The following is an 11,179-nucleotide window of genomic DNA, read 5'->3' on the forward strand; positions in this document are numbered from 1 at the left end:
ACACAAAGGTCATCACATAATTGGATATTTCTCTACTTTGTACACAATTTTAATTAATCTTCGTCTGCACAGAAAGGCTGCTTCTGAAATTTCCTTCTAGTGATGGCAAATTCTAAAATTCTGATTTAACAGAATAGTAAAAATGCCTCAGCTGGTTTAAGTTGAAAGCAGAACATTGGTACATGGATCTTGCACCCAGTATTAGGAATGTACAAATGTCTTTATTCAAAAAATACAAAATAAATTATCTTTATCATGGATAATGACAGCAGTAAACCATTACATATTTTGTCAACTGAAACCAGTAACTGATGGTTATAGTGATTTTCTTAAACATCAGCCTTTACTTCAGTCCTCTCTCCAACTGACTTCTCTGAAGTTAGCGAAGAACACTGCCTTGGGTCTTTGCTTGCATCACAGATCATAATGATAGAGCATTATTCTAGGAAATTAGAACATGCCACCTCCCATGCCTCCGCCCATGCCACCCATCCCTCCCATAGCAGGTTCTTTCTCTTCTTTAGGAATTTCAGTAACGACAACTTCTGCTGTAGTTAGCAGAGACGCTACACCGGCAGCATCCAACAAAGCAGTTCTTACAACCTTAGTTGGGTCAATTATTCCTTTTTCAACCATATTCACAAAATCTCCAAGCATGGCATCATAACCTATCTCTGAGGAGCTTTGTAAAATTTTTTCAACTATCAGTGAGCCTTCAACACCTGCATTCTTAGCAATGGTCATTGCAGGGATTTTCAATGACTTCTTAATTATTTCTATACCAATTCTTTGATCTTCATTAACTGGAGTCAATGTTTCTAAGGCAGGAATGCATCGAAGCAATGCACAGCCACCTCCCAGAACTATGCCTTCTTCAACTGCAGCACGTGTGGCATTAAGTGCATCAGTAACCCGGTCTTTCTTTTCATTCACTTCTACATCACTTGTTCCACCAACCTTTATCACAGCAATTCCATCAGAAAGTTTGGCCAAACGTTCATTTAATTTTTCTTTCTCATAGTCACTAGTAGTAATCTCTAATTGTTCAATGATTTCTTGAACACCTTTTTCAACTTGGGATTTTTCGCCCTTTCCTTTCAAAAGCATGGCATCATCTTTTGTCACAATGACCTCTCCAACTTTTCCGAAATCATGAGCTTGAATATCCTCAAGATTAAGAGCCAGTCCTTCTTCTCCAAACACTGTACCACCAGTAGCTATAGCCATATCCTTAAGCTGATTCTTCCTGTTGTCACCAAATCCTGGAGCTTTTACTGCAACAACCTGCAGCCCAACTTTTAGCCTGTTCAAAACCAATGGACTTAGTGCTTCTCCATCGACATCTTCAGCAATTATGACTAAAGGCTTACGATGGGCATTTGCAATTTCGAGTGCAGGTACAATAGACTGGACAATAGAGATCTTTTTTTCACTTAAGAGAACATAAGCATCCTGGAATTCACATTTCTGACCTTTAGCCGTATTAATAAAATATGGAGAGATATAGCCTCTGTCAAACTTCATGCCTTCAATAATTTCCAATTCATCATCCAGTGATTTTCCATCCTTTACTGTGATGACACCCCTTCGTCCAACCTTTTTCATTGCATCAGATATTATGTTGCCAATTTCTCGGTCTCCATTTGCAGAAATTGTAGCAACCTGAGCAATTTCTTCAGGGGTTGTGACGGGTTCAGACTGCTTCTTAAGCTCAGTAATGACAGAATCAACAGCCAACATCACACCTCTCCTGATCTCCACTGGATTTGCTCCTTTACTAATCTTCTCAAAGCCTTCCTTAGCAATGGATCGTGCAAGGACAGTAGCTGTGGTAGTGCCATCCCCAGCCTCTTCATTTGTGTTATTGGCAACATCCTGAACTAGCCTGGCACCAACGTTTTTATATTTGTCCTTGAAGTCAATTGCTTTTGCAACAGTCACACCATCTTTTGTTACCTTGGGACTTCCCCAACTTTGTTCAATGATCACAGTTCTTCCCTTTGGCCCCATAGTAACAGCAACTGCATCAGCTAAAAGATCTACACCTTGAAGCATTAAGGCTCGGGCATCTGCTCCAAATCTGACGTCTTTAGCATAAGCACTTGTCAGGTGGGGGGCCAGTGCCCTAGACACTGGCCTTATCTGGCGAAAGACTGTAGACAACCGGAGCATTTCTGCGGGGGCAGGCAGACAAGCGCACGGTGCAGATTGGCAGGAACGAGTGAGGGCTTATAAAGGTTCTTAAGCACACTTTTGTTTCAGAGATAATCAGCAGGAGACATTGGTTGTATTAATTTGTTACTTCACAACGATTGAAAACTTTTATTCCTAAATGCTTCTAACACTTTCCCTCTCTAGAAGGTGTGGTCAAGTTCAGACTGTTAATTCCATTCCTGGATAGGCTAAATTTTGTAGAGTAACCAACATAGCTTTATGAAGATTAAAGGACTCTAGACCATTTAAATTTTATTTTATGAGATAACAATAGGCAATTAGAGGAAATATAAATCAATATAATCTATCCAAAATGAGATTTTGATTCTACTTTACAACAGACTAAGATAATAGGGGTTAATTGCCTCAAATAAAGATTTCTAATCCTGATATGGTGCTAGTTCCCTCCTGTGGAACCATTTGGTTGCCATCCACATTAATTTCACACCCTATTTCCTGCCATTCTAGGTATTCTGTTATTGATCCTTAGTCAAAACAACTACCAAGGATCTTTCTGGTCATATCAAGAATGCCATTTTTCCCTTTGCCCACTGACTTTTCGAACTCACATTCTTCTCCCTGCAGTTTTGTCTCTGATGACTTTTAGTATTTGTCGCATACAATTAAGTGTTTAATTATTTAATTTCTTGTATTAGTTTAACTTTTTTTTTTTTTTGCACATAATAATTTTCTGCCCAACTTGACTGTTAGAGTCTCAAAAAAGAACCTTCTACATTTTCCCCAATCAGGGTATAGTGTAGTGTCAGTTCCACAGCACGCAAACAGTAAATGCTTTTAAATTTAGAGCGTATTGGAAATTCTCCAAAAATTCATTAATTTCCATTTAAAAAATCTGTGACAGATGATATTTTAAGAAAATGTATGTATATCATAAAATTGAAATGAGGCAAGGTTTTTACGGGTATCAACAAGGTATCAACACCTTGTTTAAATTTCTGGTGAGGGGAAGTGGATGTAAGAACTACATGTTGGCACTTATTCACTAGATTATTGAGGAACATTGAGAAGTAGCTTCAGGACTATAATATGTTGATAGGTAATTTGGGAGACTGGTCAGAAAATTGTAAATGAAGCTATAGGGAAAGGTAGAGAAGCAATGGCTGAGGTAAGAGTGTGTTGTGGGCAGGGTATCGTGAGGCATACTTGAGATAACAGATAAAAAGCACCTGACAAACATTAAAGACCTATATAAGTGCCATCCATAGCAATAATAATAATAACCATGTCTGCAATCAGCAGGCCTCCAGTCTGCTGATGACTTTGTCCCCCAAGTCTCCTACTGTATTCCCGAGGTCCTACCAAGCTTAAGCAACGTGTTTGTAGAGCAATATTGAGGTACACTGCTGCTGTTGGTGGTTGTTATTTGTCCTTCATTCTTTTTTTACAGATTATTTTTTTAATTACATAATTTATTTGCTTTTCAGTTCTCAACATTGACTTCCACAAGATTTTGAATTCAAAATTTTCTCCCTATCTCTCCCTACACCCCACCCCAGGACAGCATGCACCCCATCCACCCCTTCCTCCAGTCTGGCCTCCCTTCTATTATCCCCCTTCTTTCATCCTCCTTCTCTGTTCCATCTCCTTCCCTTCTGTTTTCTTGTAGGGCAAAATGGATTTCTATACCCCATTGCCTATATAGCTTTTTTTCCAGTTGCGAGCTAAAACAATTTTTAACATTCATTATAAAAACTTTGAGTTCCATATTCTCTCCCTCCCTCCCCACTCACCCTCATTGAGAAAATAAACCATTCAATATAGGTCATACATGTGTAACACTGCAAAACACTTCCATAATAGTTATGTTGTGAAAGACTAACCACATTTCCCTGTGTCTTATCCTGCTCTTGATTTATTCCATTCTCTCCCTTGACCTGTCCTCCCCCAATACTGTCTGCTTCTGATTATTCCTTTTCCCAATTTACTGTTCCTTCTATTATCTTCCCCTTCCTATCCCCTTCTCCCTTTTCTACTTGAAAGGTAAAATAGACTTATATATCCAATTGAGTGTATGTTATTCCCTCTTTAAACCAAATCCCATGAGAATAAGGCTCATTTATTCCCTTTCGTCTCCCTTCTCTTCACCTCCATTGTAAAAGCTCTTTCTTGCCTCTTTTATGTGAGATGATTTGCTACATTCTACCTCTCCCTTTCTCTTACTCCTATATTCCACTCAACAGTAAATTTCGTTTTTTATGTTTTCTCCTTTCATATTCAGCTCACCTGTGCTCTCTGTCTACGTATATATACACACACACATACACTCATGTACATATACATACCTATAAAGGTCTCATGATTTGCAAATAACATCTTTCCATGTAGGAAGGTAAACAGTTCAACTTTAATGAGCTCCTTAAGGCTTCTCTTTTCTGTTTACCTTTTCATGTGTCTCTTGATTCTTGCATTTGAAAGTCAAATTTTTCTTTTCAGCTCTGGTCTTTCAACAAGAATGCTTGGGAATCCTCTTTTTTTTTCTTTTATTTATTTATTTATTTAACTTTTAACATTCATTTTCACAAAATTTTGGGTTCCAAATTTTCTCTCCTTTTGACACCTCCCCCCACCCCAAAACACCGAGCATTCTAATTTCCCCTATCACCAACCTTCTCTCTCTTCTATCATCCCTCTCTGCCCTTGTCTTCATCTTCTCTTTTACCCTGTAGGGCCAAATAACTTTCTATACCCCTTTACCTGTATTTCTTATTTCCTAGTGGCAAGAACAGTACTCGACAGTTGTTCCTAAAACTTTGAGTTCCAACTTCTCTTCCTCCCTCCCTCCCCACCCCTTCCCTTTGGAAGGCAAGCAATTCAATATAGGCCAAATCTGTGTAGTTTTGCAAATGACTTCCATAATAGTAGTGTTGTATAAGAACTAATTGTATTTCCCTCCATCCTGTCCTGTCCCCCATTACTTCTATTCTCTCTTTTGATCCTGTTCCTCCCCATGAATGTCAACCTCAAATTGTTCCCTCCTCCCCATGCCCTCCCTTCCATCATCCCCCTCACCCTGCTTATCCCCTTATCCCCCACTTTCCTGTATTGTAAGATAGGTTTTCATACCAAAATGAGTGTGCATTTTATTCCTTCCTTTAGTGGAATGTGATGAGAGTAAACTTCATGTTTTTCTCTCACCCTCCCTCTTTATTCCTCCACTAATAAGTCTTTTGCTTGCCTCTTTTATGAGAGATAATTTGCCCCATTCCATTTCTCCCTTTCTCCTCCCAATATATTTCTCTCTCACTGCTTGATTTCATTTTTTTAAGATATGATCCCATCCTTTTCAATTCACTCTGTGCACTCTGTCTCCATGTGTGTGTGCATGTGTGTGTGCATGTGTGTGTGTGTAATCCTACCCAGTACCCAGATACTGAATAGTTTCTAGAGTTACAAATATTGTCTTTCCGTGTAGGAATATAAACAGTTCAACTTTAGTAAGTCCCTTATGACTTCTCTTTGCTGTTTACCTTTTCATGCTTCTCTTCATTCTTGTGTTTGAAAGTCAAATTTTCTTTTCAGCTCTGATCTTTTCATCAGGAATGCTTGAAAGTCCTCTATTTCATTGAAAGACCAATTTTTCCTCTGAAGTATTATACTCAGTTTTACTGGGTAGGTGATTCTTGGATTTAGTCCTAGTTCCTTTGACTTCTGGAATATTCTATTCCATGCCCTTTGATCCCTTAATGTAGAAGCTGCCAGATCTTGTGTTATCCTGATTGTATTTCCACAATACTTGAATTGTTTCTTTCTAGCTGCTTGCAATATTTTCTCCTCTGAAATTTAGCCTCAATGTTCCTAGGAGTTTCTCTTTTTGGATCTCTTTCAGGAGGTAATCTGTGGATTCCTTGAATACTTATTTTGCCCTCTGGTTCTAGAATCTCAGGGCAGTTTTCCTTGACAATTTCATGAAAGATGATGTCTAGGCTCTTTTTTTGATCATGGCTTTCATGTAGTCCCATAATTTTTAAATTGTCTCTCCTGGATCTATTTTCCAGGTCAGTTGTTTTTCCAGTGAGATATTTCACATTATCTTCCATTTTTTCATTCTTTTGGTTTTGTTTGGTGATTTCTTGGTTTCTCATAAAGTCATTGGTTTCTATCTAATCCATTCTAATTTTGAAAGAACTATTTTCTTCAGTGAGCTTTTGGACGTCCTTTTCCATTGGGCTGATTCTGCTTTTGAAAGCATTCTTGTCCTCATTGGCTTTTTGAACCTCGTTTGCCAATTGAGTTAGCCTATTTTTCAAGGTGTTATTTACTCCAGCATTTTTTTGGGTCTCCTTTATCAGGGTGCTGACCTGCTGTTCATGCTTTGACTGCATGTCTCTCATTTCTCTTCCCAGCTTTTCCTCCACCTCTCTAACTTGATTTTCAAAATCCTTTTTGAGCTCTTCCATGGCCTGAGCCCATTGGGTGGGCTGGGATATAGAAGCCTTGACTTCTGTGTTTTTCCCTGATGGTAAGCATTGTTCTTCTTCATCAGAAAGGAAGGGAGGAAATACCTGTTCCCCAAGAAAGTAACCTTCTATGTCTTATTTTTTTTCCCCCTTTTCTGGGCATTTTCCCAGCCAGTGACTTGACTTCTGAATATTCTCTTCACACCCACTTTGCCTCCAGATCAGCCCAGCCAGCACTTGGGGTCCGAGATTCAAATGCTGCTTCCCAGCCTCAGGGCTTTGTGCTGGGGCGGGGCTGCCATTCAGTGTGAGATTAAGTTCAACTGCTCAGGTAGGGGCAGGGCTGCCTCACTGACTCAGTTCCCACAGGGGGTATATGCGGAGACCTTCAACCATGGATCTGAGCTCCTGCCTGCCTGGGGAGCCCCGGTCTGCTTCCACCTCCGCTGCTGACTCCTGAGGGGGCCTGAGTTATGGGGGCACCCCACTCCCCTGTCAGCAAGCCGAGAAGACCCTCTCACCAACCTTTGGGGCCCATGGGTGGAGGGACCTGCGCAACCTCTGGAGATTCCATCCTTGAAGCCTGCTCAGATCCGCTCCTCTTGGTGCTGCATGGCCAAGGCAGGGTTGGGCTCAGCTCCAGGTCCGCAGTGCGAAGGACCTTTTGCGAGAGGTTTTCAGGGCTCTCTGGCACCGAAATCTCATCTGCTCCATTTTTCTGTGGCTTCTGCTGCTCCAGAATTTGTTGGGAGTTCTTTTTTACAGATATTTTATGGGCTGTGGGTTCAGAGCTAGCGTATGTGTGTCTTTCTACTCTGCCATCTTGGCTCTGCCTGGGGAATCCTCTATTTCACCAAAATTCCGTTTTCCTGAAGTATTATACTCAGTTTGCTGGATAGGTGATTCTTAGTTTTAATCCTATTTTCTTTGACCTCTGGAATAGATATTGTTATATATATATATATATATATATATATATATATATATATATATATATATATATATATATATATATATATATATATATATATATATGTGTGTGTGTGTGTGTGTGTGTGTGTGTGTGTGTATACACACACACACACACACACACACACATATAATAGATATCATATTCCAATCCCTCTGATCGCTCATTGTACAAGTTACTAAATCCTGTATTATCCTGATTGTATTTACACAATACTTCAATTGTTTATTTCTGGATACTTGCAACATTTTCTCCTTGACCTGGGAACTCTGGAATTTGGCTATGATATTCCTAGGAGTTTTCATTTTGGTATGTCTTTCAGGAGGTGATTGGTGAATACTTTCCATTTCTATTTTGTCCTCTGGTTCTAGAATATCAGGGTGGTTTTCCTTGACAATTTCTTGGAAGATGATGTGTAGGCTCTTTTTTTGATCATGGCTTTCAGGGATACCAATAATTTTTAAATTATCTCTCGTGGATCTATTTTCCAGGTCGATTGTTTTTCCAATGAGATATTTTACATTCTTTCATTCTTTTCATTTTGTTTTATAATTTCTTGGTTTCTCATAAAGTCATTATCTTCCATCTGTTCCATTCTAATTTTAAAAGAACTATTTTCTTGAGTGAGCTTTTGAACCTCCTTTTCCATTTGGTAAATTCTGCTTTTTAAAGCCTTCTTCTCCTCATTGGCATTTTGGACCTCTTTTTGCCATTTGGGTTAGTCTATTTTTAAAGGTGTTATTTTCTTCAGCATTTTTTTTGTGTTTCTTTTAGCAAGCTTTTCATAGTTTTCTTGCATCACTCTTATTTCTCTTCCCAATTTTTCCTCCACCTCTCTTACTTGATTTTCAAAATTCTTTTTGAGCTCTTCCATGGCCTGAGACCATCTCACATTTTTTTTTTTTGGAAACTTTGACCTTGCTATCTTGCTCTGATTGTATGGCTTTGCTCTTCCTCATCTGAAAGGATGGAAGTAAGCCTTGGGAATACCTGAATCAGCAGTGGAAGAGGATGCTTCTGGAGCTGTCAAGCCACAAATAGTAAAGGGGTGGAACAACTGGTAAGAAGGAGATTACAGGGTCTCTTTCCTGGCACTGAGGGCAGGACTCTGTTGCTTTGCCCATACTCTAGGTTGCAGTCCTGGGTGGCAATCCCAGGGCAAGGAGGAGCACTGTTACACCAGAGCTTGAGGATGAAGGGGAGCAAGGACCTCATCACATTTTCAGGGCAGAAAAGAGTGCTTGTGGTTTCTCTCAGACCAGAGCACAGGCATGGAGAGGAGTAAACACACACCTCCTTAGATCATATCACCTTGGAAGAACTTAAAACTTACAGGCCCCTGAAGTGTGAGACAGCACACCCTTCACCCTGGAAACAGAGCCTCATTTTAGCAGAGAGTTAAAAGTCAAGAAACAGGTGAGAAAAATGAACAAAAAAATAGAAAAAATTCTGACTACATAAAGTTTCTATGGTGACAAGGAAGAGCAAAACATACACTTAGAAAATCACTGCAGTCAAAAGGCTCTACATTCAGAGCTTCAAAGAAAAATGTGAATTGGTCACAGGTCATGGAAAAACTGAAAAAAGGATTTTAAAAATAAAGGAAGAGAGGTAAAAAATTGGGAAGAGAAATATGAATGATGCAACAAAATCATGAAAAAACCCATCAGCAGCTTGGTAAAGGTGGCACAAAAATACTGAAGAAGTAATAGGCAGATTAGACCACATGGCAAAAAGAGGTATAAAAGTCCATTGGGGAGAAGAAATCCTTGAAAAGCAGAATTGGCCAAATGGAAGAAGTACTGAAGAATAGAACTAATTAAAAATTAAAAAATAAAATTTCCCAAATGGAAAAAGAGGCACAAAACCTCGTCGAAGAAAAACATCCTTAAAAACTAAAACTGAGCAAGTGGAAGCAAATGACTCTGTGAGACATCAAGAAACAATAAAACAATACCAAAAGAAGGAGTAAATAGAAGACATTGTGAAATATCTCATTAGAAAAGCAATTGTCTTGGAAAATAGATCTAGGAGAGATAACTTAAAAATTGTTGGACTTCCTGAAAGTCATGATAAAAAAAAAGAACCTAAACATTGTCTTTCAAAAACTTATCAAAGAAAACTGCCCTGATATTCTAGAATCAAAGGGTAAAATACAAATGGAAAGACTCCACTGATCACCTCCCAAAAGAGATACCAACATGAAAACTCCCAGGAATACTGTGGCCAAATTTTGGAGTTCCCAGAGCAAGGAGAAAATATTGTAAGCAACCAGAAAGAAACAATTCAAGTATATTGGAGTCACAGTCAGAATAATACAAGATTTAACAGCTTCCCTGTTAAAGGATCAAAGAGCTTGGAATATGATATTCTGGAGGGCAAAAGAGGTAGAATTACAAACAAGAATCATCTACCAAGCAAAACTGAGTATAGTCTTTTAGGCGGCAAAAGGTCATTCAATGAAACAGAGAACTTTCAAGAATTCCTGATGAAAAGACCAGAGATGAGTAGAAAATTTGACTTCCAAATACAAGACTCAAGAGAAGTGTGAAAAGGTAAACAGGAAAGAGAAGTTTTAAGGAACTCATGAAAGTTGAAGTTCGCATTCTTACATGGAAGATGATAACTATAACTAGAATTTTATTGTTATTAGAGCGGTTGCAAGGAGTATGTATAGACAGAGGATATGGGTGTGAATTGAATATGACGGGCATATATCTAAAAATAAAACTATGGGGTAAGGAAGAAGAATGAACTTGGAGAAAGGGAAAGGTATAAAGGGATAAATAATCTCTCATAAAAGAGGTAAGAAAGAGATTTGACAGTGGAGAGGAAGCTATGGGAGATGGTAGGGAACATTTGAACCTTACTCTCATTGGAATTGGCTCAAAGAGGGAATAACAAAAACACTCAATTGGGTATATCAATCTATCTTACCCTACAGGAAAGTGAGAGGGGAAGAGGACAAAAGAAATGGGAGGGATTTTCATAAAAGGGGTGGTAGATTGGGGGAAGCAGTAGTCAGAGGCAGTAGTTTTGACGAGGGACAGGGAGGAAGGATAGAATAATCAGGGGAGAAATAAGATGGAGAGAAATAGAGTTAGCAATCATAACTGAAAATTTTTTTGAAGTAAGTTTCTTTGATAAAGGCCTCATCTCTCAAATACATAGAGAAATGGGTCAATTTCATAAAAAATAAGAGCTGTTCTCCAAATGACAGGTGATCAAAAATATCAGCAGTTTTCATATGAAGTAATAAAAGTTATCTATAGCTATATGATGCTCTAACTCACTACTAATTGGAGAAATGCAAATTAAAACAATTCTGAGGTACTACTTCATACATATTAGATTGGCTAATAAAACTGAAAAAGAAATTGACAAATGTTAGAGGGAATGTGGGAGAACTGAGGCATTAGTACACTGCTGGTGGAATTGTGAACTGATTCAACCACAGAGCAATTTGGAATTATGCCCAAATATTTATAGCAGATATTTTCTGGTGGCAAAAAATTGAAAATTAAGGGCGATGGCTGAACAATTTGTGGTATATGAGTGTGCTATAAGAAATGAAGAG

General features: G+C 38.7%; 1 pseudogene; it reads right to left on the reverse strand.

Annotated features, from left to right (window-relative positions):
• Positions 1–201: 201 nt before the first annotated feature.
• On the reverse strand, positions 202–2,187 carry LOC140497105 (60 kDa heat shock protein, mitochondrial pseudogene; annotated as a pseudogene).
• Between the last annotated feature and the right edge of the window lie 8,992 nt (positions 2,188–11,179).

Source organism: Notamacropus eugenii, chromosome 3, assembly GCF_028372415.1.
Source record: "Notamacropus eugenii isolate mMacEug1 chromosome 3, mMacEug1.pri_v2, whole genome shotgun sequence".
In the NCBI taxonomy this organism is placed as follows: domain Eukaryota; kingdom Metazoa; phylum Chordata; class Mammalia; order Diprotodontia; family Macropodidae; genus Notamacropus; species Notamacropus eugenii.